Below are 16,588 nucleotides of genomic sequence, written 5' to 3'. Positions count from 1 at the left end.
AATTTTCAATAGCAATGTTAGAAGCTAAAGGATAAAGAAACATTATCTTCAAAATCCTGAGAGGAATTACTTATAATCTTAAATTCTATACTCAACCAAGGTATCAAATACCACACCCAGCAGATTTACTCTAGGTATGCAGGGGCTTAGTACAACATTCTAAAAATCAATGTAAGCCACATTAGCAGGTCAAAGAAGGCAAATCATGTATTATCAACGAATGTAGAAAAAGCACTTGAAAAAAATCTAACACGCATCCATAATAAATAATCTCAGCAAACTAGGAATAGAGGGAAACTCCCTCAACTTGATTGGGAAAATACCTAGAATTCTGAAACAAAGAATACAATTAAAAAATAGGCAAAAGATATTAACAGATACCTCACTAAAGAGGATATATGGATTGTAAATAATATGAAAAGAGGCTCAAAATCATTTATCATCAGAGATATGCAAATTAAACCAAAATACCACTACACACCTATTAGAATGGCCATAAAGCCTACAAAACAACCCAACAGCTAACATCACACTTAAGGCTGAGAAACTGTATACTTCCCCCAAAGACTGGGAATAACATAAGGATGTCCTATCTCACCACTCCTATTCAACAGTGTTCCAGAAGTCCTAGCTAGTGAAATGAGGCAAGCAAAGGAAATAAAATACCTTAGGAAGAAAGGAATAAAGTGGTCTTCATTTGCAAAAGACAAGATTATGTAGGAAATGCCTAAGAATTAACAAAAAAAACCCTAAAAGTAAAAAGTGAGTATAGCAAAGTCACAGTATATAAGGTTAATATACAAAAGTCAAATATTTTCCTATATACTGGCAATAAATGATTAGAATGAAATATAAAACTAAAAACACCATTATCATAGCACAAAAAACACTTATAAGTCTAACAAAATATGTACATGATCTGTATGTGACAAATTACAACACTATGAAAGAAATCAAAGAAGGTTTTAGCTAGAAAAGGATAGCGAAACAGGACCTCCCCAGCCCCTGTCCTTCACAGAAACAACAATTTAGCAACCATCTGTGTATAAAAGTGCCCTAATGGGTCCCAGTAGAAGGCTGTGACATCCTTCTGGAGTCCAAGACTGATAGAAGCCATTTTGAGAAGGCAGAATCATACCCCGGTAGCAGGCATGTGACTACAGAACTGGCTCCAGACCCAGCAGCAGTCTCATCAGCATATGGGCTTCAACCCACCTGTCCAAGCTCTCACAGGAAGACTCGTTTGTCTGGGAACCCAGAAGGAACCACACCCACCCAAGCCCTAGTAACAGGCCCACAACTGCAGACCTGATTTTGAACATGTAAGCAGACCCAAAACCTGGCTCCACCTAAGTGACTGTGGTTTGGAAGTCAGTCTCATCAAGGGACCCAGCAGGAGAAGATCTTTATCTACTGAAATCACTCTGTGAAGTACAGAAGTGGTAACTGCTCCTTCAAATGTACAGACACCCATGAAAGACTCAAAGGATTATGAGTAAACACAACATGCCAAAGGAAACCAGTAAGGTTACAGAAACTGACTATAACAAGATGAAGATCCATGATCTGCTTGACAAAGAATTCAAAATAACCATCTTAAAGAAGCTCAGTGAGCTACAAAAACAAACAAACAAATAAACAAACCCAAATAGAAAATGAAATAAAAATCAGGGAAACAATACATGAACAAAAAGTTCAATAAAGGAGAAGCATAAAAAAGAACCAAACAGAAATCCTAGAGCTGAAGGATATAATGACTGAACTAAAAAATTCAATAGAAGGCTTCAACAACAGACTCAATCAACCGAAAGAAAGAATCAGCAAACTTGAACACCAGTCATATGAAATTATGCAATTAGAGGAAGAAATATTAAAAAGAATAAAAAGTGAAATGAAGTAATACTACGGGACTTATGGTACACCACTAAGTAACTTAATAAACACATTATAGAAGTTCCAGAAGGCAAAGAGAGAGAAAGGGGCAGAAAGCACATTTAGATTATGGCTGAAAACTTACCAAATCTAGGGAGGAAAATGGACATCCAGACTCATGAAGCCCAAAAGTTCCCAAATAGGTTGAAGCCAAAGAGGTCTGTACCAATCGACACTATAATGAATTTGTCAGAATTCAGAGACAGAGAAAAAATTTTGACAGCAGTGACAGAAAAGTAACTTATTTCACATAACAGAGCCCCCATAAAGGTATTGGTGAATTTCTCAGCAGAACACTTGCAGGCCAGGAGAGAGTGGAATGACATATTCAACATACTGAAAGTAAAAAAAGAAACCTGCCAACCGAAAATAATTACCTGAAAAAACTGTCCTTCAGCAATGAAGGAAATAGCCAGGCATGGTGGCTCACACCTGTAATCCCAGCACTTGAGGAGGCTGAGGGCAGGCAGATTGCTTGAGCTCAGGAGTTCAAGACCACCCTGGGAAACATGGTGAAATCTTGTCTCTACAAAAAATACAAAAATTAGCCAGTCATGGTGGTGCATGCCTCTAGTCCCAGCTACTTGGGAGGCTGTGGTGGGACACTGGCTTGAGTCCAGGAGGTTGAGGTTGCAATGAGCTGAGATCATGTCACTGCACTCCAGCCTGGGCAACAGAGCTGGACCTGAAAAAAAAAAAAAAAAAAAAAAGAAAAGAAAAGAGAAAGAAAAAAGAATAAAGAACACACAAAAACTTTATCAGATTAAAACACTCAGGGAGTTTGTCACTTTTAGACATGCCCTAACAAGAAATGCTAACAGGAGATTCTTCAAGTTAACTGAAAAGATACTAAACCAACAGTATGAAAGCATATGAAAGTATACATCTCACTGCTAAAAGTAAACATTAAAACAAACACAGAATATTGCAATACTGAAATTTGTGGCACGTAAATCTCATTGAACGCTAATATATAAATTAAAAGACAAAAATAGTATGAATAACTACAACAACCACAGAAATTTGTTAACAGAAACAATATAGAAAGAAGTAAAATCTGAAATCAATTACATATATTGGTGAGGAAGAGGGGGGAGGAGTGTAGAGATTCTGAATATGAATGAAGTTAAGTTGTTACTAGCTTTGAAAAGCCTGCTATAACTACATAATATTTGATGCAAACCCCATGGTAATCAAAATAAAAAGTATAGTAAATACACAAAAAAAAGAAAAAAAATCAAAGCATTCTACTACAATCATCAAATCACAAAGACAACAAACAAGAGAAAAACAGGAGAAACAGAAAACAAATAGAAAACAATGAATAAAATGGAAACAATTAAGTACTCAATTATTAAAAATTATTACTTTAAATTTTTAATAATTAAGGGCTCTCAGTAGACATGGAATGGCTGAAATGGATAATAAAAACAACACCCAACTATACGTTATCTACAAGAGACTCTAACATTTAAGGACACACGTAGGCTAAAAGTGAAGGGATTGAGAAAGATATTCCATGCAAACTATAACCAAAAGAGAGCAGGGTGGCTACCTATATCAGACAAAATAGACTTTAAGTCGACAACTGTCAAAAGAGACAAAGAAGGCATCATATAATAGTAAAAGGGTCAATTCAATAGAAAGATAAAACAACTAAAAATACATACGCACCTAACATCAAAGCACCTTAAAATATACAGTGAACATTGACAGATTTGAAGGAAGAAATAGATATCAACACAATATAGAAGGAGACTTTGATATGTCACTGTCTATAATGTACTGGTCATCCACACAGAATACCAACAAGTAAATCGCAAACTATACAACACTACAGACCAAACAGACCTAACATGCATATACAGAACATGAGACCCAACGACCGCAAAATAATCATTCTTCTCAAGAGCACATGAAACATTCTCTATAACTGATCACAGCCTAGGTCACAAAACAAGTCTTAACAAATTTAAAAAGAGTAAAAACATTCAAAATATTTTGTCTGATCACGATGGAATGAAACTAGAAATCAGTAATAGAAAGAAAATGGAAAAATTCATGAATACAGGGGAATTAAATAACATACTATTAAATAATACTGGGTCAAAGAAGAAATCAAAACAGAAATTATAAAATATCTCAAGACAAACAATAATAAAAACACAGTATACCCAAATATGTAGGATGCAGTAAAAGCAGAATGAGAAGTGTTTATAGCAATAAATGCATTAAGAAGAAGAAAGAGGCAGGACATGGTGGCTCACACCTATAATCCTAGCTTTTGGGGGTTGAGGCGGGCGGATCACTAGGTCAAGAGATTGAGACCATCCTGGCTAACATGGTGAAACCCCGTCTCTACTAAAAATACAAAAATTAGCTGAGCATGGTGGTGCGTGCCTGTAGTCCCACCTACTCGGGAGGCTGACGCAGGAGAATCACTTGAATCCAGGAGGCGGAGGTTGCAGTGAGCCAAGATCATCACGCCACTGCACTCCAGCCTGGTGACAGAGCGAGACTCCGCCTCAAAGAAAAAAAAAAGATCTCAATAAACAACCTAACTTTACACATCAAGGAACTAGAAAAAGAACAAACTAAATCCAAAATTAGCAGAAGGAAGAAAATAATAAAGATTAGATTAGAAATAAATGAAATAGAAAACTGAAAAACAATTTTAAAAATTGACAAAACTAGAAGTTCCTCTTTTGAAAAGACAAACTAAATCAACAAATCCTTGGCTAGACTTTAAAAATAGAAGACTCAAATAAAATCAGAAATGAAAGAGGAGACAACTGATCCCACAGATATAAAAAGTATCATAAGGGACTATTATGAACAATTATATGCCATCAAATTGGACAATTCCTAGAAAAATATAACTTACTGAGACTGAATCAAGAAGAAATAGAATGCTTGAATAGACAAATAACAAAAAAGGAGATTGAATAATCAAAAAATTCCCAACAAAGAAAAGCCAAGAGCCAGATATATTCTAGCAAACATTTAAAGAAAAATTAATACAAAACCTTATTAAACATATCTAAAAAAAAAGAGGGAACACTTCCAAAGTCATTCTGAGACCTGCATCACCCTGATACCAAAGCCAGACAAAGACACTACAAGAAAACTAGTCTAATATATTTGATGAATATAGACACAAAAATCTTCAATGAAATGTTAGCAAACCAACACAACAGCACGTTAAAAGAATCATATACCATGACCAAGTAGGATTTTTCATTGTGATGCAAGGATGGTTCAACATATGACAACCAACCGATGTAATATACTGCATTAATAGAATGAAGGCTAAAACTCACATGGGCATCTCTACAGATGCAGAAAAAGCACTTGACAAAATTCGATACTCTTTTGTGATAAAAACTCTCAATAAATTAGGTATGGAAGAACCTTATAGCAAATTAGGTAAAGGAAGAACAAAATAAAGTCCATTTATGAGAAGCCCACAGCTAACATACTTAAAGGTAAAAAACTGAAAGCTTTCCCCATAAGATGAGGAACAAGGCAAGGTTGCCTACTTTAGCCTCTCCTATTCAGTGTAGTATTTTAAGTCCTAGCCAGAATAACTAGGTAAGAAAAAGAAATTAAAACCATCCAAATCAAAAGAGAAGAGGTAAAATATCTGTTTGCAGATGACATGATCTTATATGTAGAAAACCTTAGGGACCCCAACAAAAATGTGAGAATAAACAAATTTGGCTTTAAAAAAGAAGGAAATCCTGCCATTTGCAACAACATGGATGAACCTGAAGGACATTATGCTAAGTGAAATAAGCTAAACCCAAAAAGACAAATACTGTATTATCTCAATATACGTGAAATCTAAAATAGTCAAATACATGCAAGCAGAGAATAGAATGGTGGTTGTAAGGGAATATGGGGAGAACAAAATGGGTAGCTGTTGTTCAAAGGGTACAAAGTTTCAGTTATGCAAACTAAATAAGATCTGGAGGTACAACCCAGTGTCTGTAATTAGCAATATTGTATTCTTAAAATTTTGCTAAGAAGTTAGATCTAATGTTAAGTGCTCTTATCACAATAGTGAAAAAAAGATGAGTAGAAGGAAACTTTTCAAGGTGATGGCATTGATTTCTTGTAGTAATAATGGTTGGATGGCTTCACAATATCTACTCATCTCCAAACAGAAATTGTATACATTAAATGTCTATAGCTTTCTGTATGTCAATCATACCTCAATAAACAGGTTAAAAAATGAAGCAGCACCAGATCCCTGCACACACACCTCTAAAAATAGTCCCTTTGTATATAAAGCACCCCAAATTTTCCCCTTCTGAGTGTGCTATCTACTTAATTAAGGGCCTGGACTACAAAAATCCAAGTTTTCACTTTTCACTCAAAGTTTTCCATTCTCACACACAGAATTTTCTCGTTCAGTTAGCAGATGCAAGAAGAGAATTTCAGATATTAGCTTTAAATACTACATTCTTATCTATACCTGGTATTACTAGCTCTACCTAATTCATCTTCTTTCTTACCATGAAATTATAGAAACAAAAAGGCTAAATTACTGTAAAACACTTGAAAACATATTGTCAGCATGAAATAATTATAATTATCTTTTAATAAATTGTACCACTTGAACAATTTTGGTCACTTTTTGATCTTCGTGTATTAAGTTAATACATGTAAATCATAACCAGAAGGGAAAATCAAAACATTCCATCTACCAAGTAATGATGAAAAAGAGAACGTGTGTGATTTAGTTAATTTAAAATATCATGGAAAGCAACAAATAACAGAAACGGTATCTGGGATAAAGTTCCTGGACCTGGACAAGGATGTTTGGTGATATCTCAAGCTCTTCAACACCTTTGCACATGCCATTTCTTCAAGCTTGAAAAGATACAGAGCAACTCCTTCCCTCTCCCATTCTCCATCTGGCTAATACCCCTCGGCATCCTGCTTAAATGTCACAACCTCAAATAAGTCTTAGATCCCAAACTAATTAATCCCTCATTAATTTTCTCTAATAGACCCAGTTCTTTTCCTTCTTGGTACTTATCATAATAAAGAACCAAAATCTGTGCCTAGGGTCCAAAATAGCACTCTACCTGAAAAGCAACACTTAACCCTTGTCATTTCTCAGTTCTATTTCAGAATGAGCTGGGTTATTACCTGGGATCCCAAAACAACCTATATCCCAATGGCCTAGAAACAGAATGAATACACCCATTCCCCCTCTTGATGCTGATTCTTCACTTTAATAAGCCACCACCATTGTCAGTCAAGATGTTTTGCACTGTCATCGGTCCCAAACTCTTGCTGGTTAGCCAGCTGTCTACTTCCAAGAAAAGGTGAACACAGAAAAAAAGGCAAGAAATTCAAAATGTCTATGCTTTTTACAGAAAGAGTAAATTGGTGCAATTATTTTGGAAAACTTACTGGTGATACCTACTAATAGCTGACATACATAGGGCCTATGAAACAGGAATATGACTCTGAAGAAGGTACACAACAGAAAAACACATATGTGAACCAAAAGATTTGAACGAACTGAGACTTTAAACAAAATGATTCGTTTTTTAAAAACTGCCCCAAAAGTAACAGCATGGAATTTATTTCTAAATGACTAATTTTCTTGCATGAGTGGGACTTTCACTAGATTCTCAAAGGAAATTTTTCCCAAAGAAGAGTCATAAATAGGTACATAAAGGATTAAGAACCTTTGCTGGAAGGAGTTAAGTTTCAGAACTATAAAAGTCTAGTCAGCCGATAAGGTGAAACTCAATAACTTACATAAAAACATCTACCACAACTGTCCACGGACACTTCATAGAAGAAAAGTAATACATAACAATACCTTGAGTAATGAACCCTTTGAGAATGAAGCTCCTTTAAAATGAAGTTATTACATTAAAATGAAGTCATTATATTAAAATGAAAACAGAACAATTCATAAATCAGGTGAAGCTGGGTTAGTGTGATCTTTTCCTCCAATTCGCATTACCCAGCTGTCCAGGATACAAATCCCTTTACACACCGTTTCTCTATCTTTAAATAAGGAAAGATAAGAAGGCTAACGATTCACAAAATCCTAAATTTAGTAAGCTTCCTACTTTAAGCCCCTAGCCACTCATTTCCATAGCCATTTCCCCAGGGTAGAGCAATGGCTCCCTCTTTATGAACCTATCTTTCTGTTCCTAGTCTCCTTTATCAACACGGTAGGGAACAGCTTATTGAATATACTTTTATAGACTTGTACATGCACATTTTAGTCTCTATTTTTCAGCCAATCAATTACTTCAACTAAACATTTACATTTTTAGACAGAGATAATTTTAGGTACTGTCAAGTGGGAGATAACTAGAAAAAGAGAAAGTCATCCTGAAATCACATTACACAAAACACTGGCCAAGAAGGTAAACCCTATTTAATATCCTTTAGAATGACTGGGGGTAGATGGACACATGGAAGCCTAAAACAGATTTCCCAAGATCAGCCTTTACTTTCCTGAAAAACATGAAGTGAGGACTACTCTGGCTTCAACTGCAAAAAATGTGTTCTTGGATTTTGCCCCTCGCCAACATAGTAGGTCTGAGCTTCTTTCGGGTACCAGACTCATCTATCTTAACACAATTCTTCTAGGGATACCTTCTTTCCAGTAACTTTAATGTAAATTCTATGTCTTTCCAGACTTCCTTTAGTCCTTCCAGATGTATATTCCATTTTCCCAGTGCAAGTAATTTTGTTTTACGTAACACTTTATGAGATCTTCTCACCTTTCCTTTTTCTGACATCTTGGAAAACATTTCAGTGTCTCTTACATGATTTCTACCTCTGGTAATGGAATTTCTGACAACAAAGTATGTCTCTCTTCAGTACCAGCAGAATAAATATTTTGAAGAGTAATACAAATAGAGCTTGTGAAGGAGGTAAGTGATAGGAGACAGAAAAAAAAGGGATTTAAAATTGGGATTATTATAGAATAAAATTACAGCTACTGCTCTACATTCTCATAAAGGGCTTTACTAAGTCTACTATAAAATTCAAAAGCCTTAAAAACAAGACATTAAAAGAAGCCAATCTATTACTAACGTACATTTTAACACCTTACTTTCATTAATGAAAAATACATTTAAAAATTTAACATTTTCAACTTATAGCACTGATCAAAGGAAAACTGAGGAAAAAAGGAGATACCACTCAGCTTGCAGCATAGATTCAATAATAAAGAAGCTCTCAATATTCCTTTCTAGCTTCCTTCCTTGTCTACAAGTCAGATCTACGCAATTGAACTTGTGGGAGAGGTTGTGAAAATGGTGTACTCTAGCAGTTGAAGATTTTCAACATTGCTCAATCTCATTGCTGTTAGAGGTCATTAAAACAATGCCTCCCAATAGAATGTCATTGGACCAAAGTGATTTTTGTTTAGAATGAAGCAACTACACAGACTCTAATTTAAATAGTCAATGGCTAAGAGTTTGTGACACAGCACATAACGCGCGATATTATCTAAAAACACGTAACAAAAACAAAAAAGTAAAGATGAGAAAAACAGTTTATGAAATTGCAAAAGATATTAGGGAAATACTTCTCTAAGAGATGGGAGAAAGGTCTGAGAAAGGCAAAGCATTGAGAAAGCTGGGCGGGAGTGGGGAGGAGTAAGGGACAAGTAGAGTTCAACGGGACTGCTGTGTTCACATAAAATTAAAAGGTCTGCAGATAATTCGGAAAAAAAAATGTCTAGCATAGCCATAATTCCAGAGTAAAACAGAATAACAATTTCAAGATTAACTTATTACAGTGAGGGAAAAATCTGTGGCCTTCAATAAAGGTGGAGAAATATTTGAAAACCTGGGGAAATGCAAACAAGGAAAACACGAACTGCTGTCCTGTCTTCCTTATAGTCAGGAGCCGTTTGTATCCTCACCTCAGAGGATCCAATAGGAATCAGTAAGCCTGTAACTTTCCAACCCTAAGTCACAACCTAATTCTGATAGGATGAGCTGCCACGATACTTCCCACTTCGTTGTGACTAAAAGCATATACTAGTTGGGTATATAAGCAAGGCTCCCCTCCCGCCATTTGATTTAAAAGAATGAAAAGGCGGACCTGGTCATTCGTCTCCGCCCGGGGTCTCTGTGAGGACGGCGGAGAGAAGCGACCTCTGCCCAATACCGGGCGCAGCCTTGCCGTCTCCTCGGGGCTCACCCAGCAGCCACCAGCAAAGCAGCTGGTTTCAAACGCCCAGCACGACAGGGAGAGGAGGAGGGAGCATATGCAACCATAGACAGTCACCAGAGTCCAGCCTCCCGCAACGAGTCGCTACAGCCAGGCGCCTGCGCCCAGAAGCGCTTCTCGCGCCGACCGTTTGTATTTGGAATTGTGGGTTCCTGCCCGCCACGCACCACCACAAGACCTTCAAAGCTGGGAGCTTCTCTGTGCTGCAGGATTCCTCGCTGCCGATTCCACACCGCGTTCAAGACTCCTGTGAAGAGCGACTCTGCTGAGAGCCTCCTCAATGGCCAGTCCAATTGTAACTCGCAGCTGAGAAGTTTTTCTTATCTTGATGGTCAGAGTGGCTCGTGCTGCGAAGTGAGAAACAAGGAATCTATAGCGAATCGTAAACAACAGAAATAAAAATGCGTCTCCGTTAAGAGTCGGAGCCTGACGTCACTTCCGGCAACAATAGGAAACGTCAAAACTGGGACAGTCGGCAGTTCTGGCTCCTGCAGCTGGAGGTACCCTGAGTTCTGAGGGTCGTAGTGCTGTTTCTGGTATTCTCATCGCAGTCACCTCCACCGGTGTGGACAAGTAAAGTTTGAACCAGCTTCTCCATGGCCTGGGCACCAGTTCCCGGCTGAGCCATTTTCCTTTTGGCTAAAAGCCCCCGCCCAGAGGCCAGTTCGTCGCGGCGGCGGTGGAGATCGCAGGTCGCTCAGGTACAGGAGTCAACCTAGATATTTCAGATCTCTTGCCTCTTTTCCCTGTTCACCTTCACTTTTCTCGAAAATAAAGACAACCAGTGCTTGCTAGTTGGCCGAAACTGGCCGACCAGCAAGAGTTTGCGACCAATGACAGTGCGAAGCATCTTGAGTGACAGCGGTGGTGGCTCATTAAAGTGAGGAATCAGTGTGAAGAGGCGGGACTGGGTGTGTTCCTTCTGTTTCTAGGCCATTGGGGTGTAGTTCGGTTTAGGACTCCAAGTAGTAACGCGGCGTCATTATGAAATAAACCTGAGAAATGACAAGGGTTACTTTCTTCAGGTCCAAGTGTTGGTTTTCGGGTCTAGTGTTATTTTGGTTCCTAGACACAGTTTTTGGTTCTTTACCACTTTCCAGTAATATGAATGCAAACACAAATATAGTTAGGGTCACGATGGATTGCTAGCTGCTACAGTAGTCAAACTTTGGTTATAAAACTTGTCAAACTTGTCTTTTATTTCTCAGCGACTGGGTTCTAATCTCTTACATAGTAGGTTCTCAATGAATAATATTTATTTGGCAAAATTACATAATTGGATCCCAGTCCTCAGTCATTTAATTTTTTTAGTTTTATTTTTAGGTTCTGTATGAATTTACTAATAAAATAATTGATTCTACTTGTTTTACAAGTAAAATATTCATTTTCAAGGTTCCTAGGTGTATATCCCCAAATGAATATATCATGATTTTTATTACGGCAAAGTGAAGACAATTTAAGTTTTCTATTTCAGCTTTCCTTTTCCTTCTTTTAATGTTTGAAGTAATATATTTCTGAGGTAGGAGCTGTACACACTCCTCAACTCTACCCTTCACGAAAATGATATATGAAATAGAGTAGGTTTCAGAATAAAGAATGGATAAGTTTTATTATTTTTTTCATATTGGGTCAGAAATTCATCTGTAGCCAATTAACCTGACAATATGTCTGATGAGGTACTTCATTAGTTGTCTATTGCTGGGTAACAAATTACCCCCAAATTTACCCCAGTTTAAAACAAATATTATCAGTTTCTGTACGTCAGGAATTAGGGTGCAGTTTAACTTCATTTAATAATAAATTACAGCAAATTAACTAACATTACTTGGGGCCCTTGGATCAATTGAAATACTTCCATCCACAAAATATTATAGTAACTTCTAGATAAGCCAAAACGTTGATCGTAATTTATTACATATGATCACTTTAATGGGGAATGTTTTGTGTGTTTACTGTTGCTAGGTTAAAAGATATCTTTCTCATTTTACAATATAAAAACATTGAATTACCAAATCTTTAATCATAGTGTGTTGAAATTAGTCATTCAGATTTGTAACTTTATGATTTATTATTTAACCAACTGCTAATGTACAACTAATTTTTTCCTCATTTTGATTCAAATTTGGAAACTGGCACTGTTTCATTGACTGACCCATGATAATGCATCAAAATCATTAATACTGAAGTCTAAGAATTACGCATTAACTTCTGTTTCTTTTTCTTGAATTATTTTACTTAAATAATTTTTTAAACAACTTAAATGAAATACATCTATTTCTGGAAATTTATGTTCACTATTTCTTTTTCTTTTTGCTCTCATTGTTTTGTTTTTCTAACAAGTTTCTTGACATAGCTCTCTAATAAACTAAAACATTTTTGGCTGACTTGAATAAATTTATATCATATTTGGGACAAGTACTTTTTTTGAGACAGATTTTTATTCTGTTGCCCAGGCTGGAGTGCAGTGGTGCGAACAAGACTCACTGCAGCCTTGACCTCCTAGGTTCAAGCAATTCTCCCTTCCACCTCGGCCTTCGGAGTACCTGGGACCACAGGCACACGCCATCACGTGTGGTTATTTTCTTTAATTTTTTTTTTCTGAATGTGCTGCCCAGGCTGGTCTTGAAGTCCTGAGCTCAAGCGATCCTCCTTCCACAGCCTCCCAAGGTTCTGGGAACATAGGTGTGAGCCACTGTGCTGGGTCTGGTGCAAGTACTTTATAGCAATATAAGATAAAAATATTTGTGGTTTGGAGCTTAGGCAACAGCTTTAGGGAGTTTAACTATGTAGTCAGCCGTTCGTGTATTTTTCAAGAATAGATTGCATAGGATTCATAAGCTACTTGAATGAAGGAACCAGATTTTAGCAAGTAAGCCACGCTTGGAGAGACCCTATATGGAGTAGTGATCTGTGGAAGTCATGAATATAGGGAAAAAAGAAATGGAAAGGACAGATGTTAAATACACACACACGCACACCATCATCTCTTCTTTTATTTATTCATTTATTTTTCAGAGTTTTTTCCCCTCATTTTATTCTTATAGGATCACAGAATTGTTTTTTCCAATTTTTAAATTCTAGTAAAATATACATAACATAAAATTTACCATCTTAACCATTCTAAGTATACAGTTCAATGGTATTAATTACATTGATAATGTTATACCACCATCAGCACCATCTAGCTTCATTACTCTTTTTATCTTGTAAAACTGAAACTCTATACCTATTAAACAATAATTCCCCTCCCCCATTCCCAGGCCCTAGCAATCACCATTCTACCTTTTGTTTCCAGTTTTGGAAACCGGAAATGTTTGTATTCATATTACTGCAAAGTGGTAAAGAACCAAAACCTCATATAAATGGGCTTATCCAGTATTTGACTTTTTTTGACTGGCTTATTTAACTTGGCATAATGTCCTCAAGGTTCATCTTTGTTGTAGCATATGCCAGAATTTCTCTTCTTTTTAAGGTTACATAACATTCCCTAAGCCACATTTTGCTTATCCGTTCATCTATTATTGGACACCTGGGTTGCTTCCATGTTTTAGCTGTTGTGAATAATGCTTGAACATGGGTGAACAAATATCTTTTCCAGACCCTGCTTTGAATTCTTTTGGGTATATACCTGAAAGTGGAATTGCTAGATCACATGGTAATTCCGTTTTTAATTTTTTTTAGGAAGCTCCATATTGTTTCCGCAGAGGCTGTACCATACATATTACATTCACATTAACAATACATAAGGGTTCCAGTTTCTCCACATCCTTGCCAAGACTTATTTTTTTTTCGATAGTAACTATCTTAATGGGTATAAGGTGGTACCTCATTGTACTTTTGATTTATATTTCCCTAATGATTAGTGATGTTGAGTGTATTTTCCTGTGCTTATTGGATGTTAGTGTATTTTCTCTGGAAAAATGTCTTCAAGTCCTTTACCCAGTTTTGAATCATGTTTTTGTTACTGTTGAGTTAAAGGAGTTATCTGTAAATTATAGATATTAGATTTTATCAGATACATGATTTTCAAATATTTTCTCTCATTCAGTGGGTTGCCTTTTTACTCTGTTGATACTGTCTTTTGATGTACAATTTTTTTTTTAATTTTCATAATGTTCAGTTGGTCTGTTTCCTCTTTTGTTGCTTGTGCATTTGGAAATCGTTGCCAAATTCAGTGCTGTAAGCCTTTTGCCCTGTTTTTTCGTTTAAGAGTATTATAGTTTTATGTCTTACATTTAAGTCTTTGATCCATTTTGAGTTAATTTTCATAGATAGTGTTGGGTAAGGTTCCAACCTTATTCTTTTGAATGTGGATATGTTTTCTCAGCACCATTTGTTGAAAAGACTGTCCTTTCCCCCATTAAATGATCTTGACACCCTAGTCAAAAATCTTTTGACCATATATGTGACGGTTTATTTCTGGATTCTCTGTTCTATTTCATTGGTCTGTATGTCTGTTTTTATGCCAATATCATACTGTTTTGGTTACTGTAGCTTTGTAATAAGTTTTGAAATCAGAAAGTGTGTCTTCCAGCTTTGTTGTTCTTTTTCAAGTTTGGTTTGAATATTAGAGGACCCTTGAGATTCCATGTGGATTTTAGAATTTTTTTCTATTAATGCAAAAAACGTCATTGGAATTTTGGCAGGAGCTACATTGAATCTGTAGATAACTTTGGGTGGTATTGCCATCTTAATAAGTCTTCCAATCTGTAATCACAAGATGTACTTCCATTTATTTGTCTTCTTTCACTTCTTTCAGTAGTGTTTTGTAGCTTCATTCCAGAAGACTTTTACCTACTTGGTTAATTCCTAAGTATTTTATTCTTTTTGATGCTGTTGTAGTTGGTATTATTTTCTTAATTTCCTTTTCAGATTGTTTATTATAAGTGTATAGAAATACAACTTATTTCTGTGTCTTGACCTTATGTCTTTCTACTTTGCTGAACGGATTTATTAGTTCTAAGTTTTTGGTAGAATCTTTAGGGTAACTACAAAGGATTTTACTGCTTTCTTTCCAATTTGGATGTCTTTTACTTTTTTTCTTGTCTAATTACTCTTGGAACCATAGAATTTTATAGCTAAAAAAGACCTTAGGGAACACCAGTTTCAAAACCCTTATTTTACAGGGGAGGAAACTGAGACCTCAGAATTTTAGTGACTTGCCTGATGCTCACTACTAGCTAAGGAAGGAGACTGAGTCAAACTCATGTTTTCTTTCCATAAGTCTCTTTTCACTATTAAATGTTTTCTCATTTCTCACCTTCTCCCTGTTTCTAGCTGCCTTCAATATTCATTTAATACCTGTTTTATTTGTATAAAAGCAACTCAGAATTATGACTTTTGTTTTGGTTTTTAATTCCATAGCACTCATAGCAATGACCTTTGTGGTTAGTGGGCAGGTGAGTGTGTGTATACTGAGAAGGTGGGTTAGGATATGCTACCATGACTACAGCTGATTACAGCCACGTTAAATAAATAATGATACAATTAAGTAAGAACCATATAATTTAAAATAATGCTAGTGAGAAGTATGATACATTTATTTTATTTAGAGTTTCAAATAGTTGGACAATGGAACATTTCTTGAAAAACAAACCACAGAAATTGAATAAGCCTAAAATTCTTAGATTTCTGGTTGCATTTAAGTAACACATTTTAATTTTTACATTTATTTAGTTGCCATTTTGGTAACACTTTTTATAGAATAAAATTAACAGGAAAAAAACCTTCAGGAAACAAAGTAATATTGTAAATCTTTTTGAATTAAAAAAAACCAAAACCTGCAAATGGTATGCCTTTTAGTAACAAAAACTGCTCTTGCAGGACCAGATCTTTAAATTTAATGAGTGGGGGCTTTTTATGTGTTCAGTGTACCTTGTGACCTCTTAGTACTTAGCTATTTCCCTTTTCTCCTTAGAAAGACCTCCTTGTGGACTTACCCTTCCTTCATTTCTCTACATTTGTTGCCTTTAAATTTTAGGGATGTGATTGGTTATCAGGGTTTTTTTCTTTTTTAAAAAATTTCTCTATGCAGTCTGTTCTAAACTTCTTTGGTGGTCTATTCTTTTGGAAGTGAAGAAATAAATGCTATGCCCCTGATTTGATTCAAAATGTCTCAGAAAATATTTTCTCATAGACTCTCCCATGTTCTTATGCTATGGAATAATATCACATGATATCACTTAAAGATTTTTAAAACCTAAAGTAACCAAAAATAGAGTTGCTACTTTTTACTTAAAAGCTTTGAAAATTTATAAAAACATATAAGTGGATTTCCTTATCTTTAGAATTTGTATTTTAGAGATAACTATCGTAGCATACATTTTAAACCTTTATCTGAGACAGGACATTTACTTATAAATTCCACTATTTAGACAACTAAGAAATACTGAAGAAAACTGACCATTTATAATGTGTATTTAAATGAGGCTAT

The 16,588-nt window shown here is 35.8% G+C and overlaps 2 protein-coding genes across 7 annotated transcripts in view; one reads left to right on the top strand and one right to left on the bottom strand.

The window, feature by feature from the left end:
* CEP44 (centrosomal protein 44) overlaps positions 1 to 10,113 on the bottom strand; it is a 74,937-nt gene extending 64,824 nt beyond the window's left edge. For 3 of the 6 annotated variants that reach the window (XR_004031075.1, XR_004031076.1, XM_030816335.1), the window contains exon 1: positions 8,694 to 8,996. The gene's annotated coding sequence lies outside the window, so the exon portion shown is untranslated. Of the gene's footprint in view, positions 1 to 8,693; positions 8,999 to 10,026 lie in introns of those variants that run through there. The other 3 variants (XR_004031078.1, XM_030816337.1, XM_030816336.1) reach the window with 3 other exon arrangements.
* FBXO8 (F-box protein 8) overlaps positions 10,007 to 16,588 on the top strand; it is a 50,036-nt gene continuing 43,454 nt past the window's right edge. The window contains exon 1 of the mRNA XM_003257986.2: positions 10,007 to 10,856. The gene's annotated coding sequence lies outside the window, so the exon portion shown is untranslated. The remainder of the gene's footprint in view (positions 10,857 to 16,588) is intronic.

The sequence above is a fragment of the Nomascus leucogenys genome, chromosome 7b (assembly GCF_006542625.1).
Source record: "Nomascus leucogenys isolate Asia chromosome 7b, Asia_NLE_v1, whole genome shotgun sequence".
Lineage (NCBI taxonomy): Eukaryota > Metazoa > Chordata > Mammalia > Primates > Hylobatidae > Nomascus > Nomascus leucogenys.
The sequence above is the reverse complement of the archived record's forward strand: the minus strand, read 5'-3'. Positions and strand labels throughout refer to the sequence as shown.